Source organism: Octodon degus, unplaced genomic scaffold (assembly GCF_000260255.1).
Source record: "Octodon degus isolate 3935 unplaced genomic scaffold, OctDeg1.0 scaffold00024, whole genome shotgun sequence".
In the NCBI taxonomy this organism is placed as follows: domain Eukaryota; kingdom Metazoa; phylum Chordata; class Mammalia; order Rodentia; family Octodontidae; genus Octodon; species Octodon degus.
The window spans coordinates 12,870,797-12,871,554 of record NW_004524600.1 but is presented as its reverse complement, the minus strand read 5'-3'; the positions used below and the strand labels follow the sequence as shown (position 1 = coordinate 12,871,554).

The window sequence follows — 758 nt, the reverse complement described above, 5'->3', positions numbered from 1 at the left end:
AGAGAGAGAGAGAGAGAGAGAGAGAGAGAGAGAGAGAGAGAGAGAGAGAATTACACACACACACGCACACACACACACACACACACACACACCCCAGATTGTCTTAGACCATTAATTTCATCATCTTGAGATTCTGGTAATTCATCATTTCTTTTGAGATGCATAATTAAGTAATCCCCATAGCCAATTATGGAGGATTTGCTTCATCATTGTAGCCAGGACTTGGGCCTTTATCATGATCTGGGTAATGGACACATTGAAGTCCAGCCACGGCTGAAACCCAGCAAGTACGCTTCATCCCACACGCCCGGGAGCCTGAGAGGATGACTGGTCTAGGGAGACACAGTTTCTGTTTTTCTCTGGACCGTCAATGAGGATTTGCTAATGTGGCAGGTATTCACCCCATAAACTAAAATGCAGCAAATAGATTCCAAGGACTCGTGGTTTCCTAGTTAACTTTTGAATAAGGATTTGGCAAGAATAAATGAGGAGAAAGAAGGCTCGCATTTCATTGTCCCTCAGACTGCTATAATAAAAATGCCACAGACTGAATGGCTGACAAACCACAGAAACTTACTTATCACAATCCTGGATGCTGGGGAGCCCAAGGTGACAGCAGCCGTGGACTCTGTGGGGACCTCACGTAGAGTCATCTGCTCATGGACCTCTCAGGGCAGAAGGAATGAGGGATCTCTCTGGGGCCACTTTTAATGAGGACACTACACCTGCTCATGGGGGCCCATGTGTACGACCCAATC

General features: G+C 46.4%; 1 pseudogene; it reads right to left on the bottom strand.

Annotated features, from left to right (window-relative positions):
• Positions 1-653, bottom strand: part of LOC101590031 — a 5,998-nt pseudogene extending 5,345 nt beyond the window's left edge.
• Positions 654-758: the final 105 nt, after the last annotated feature.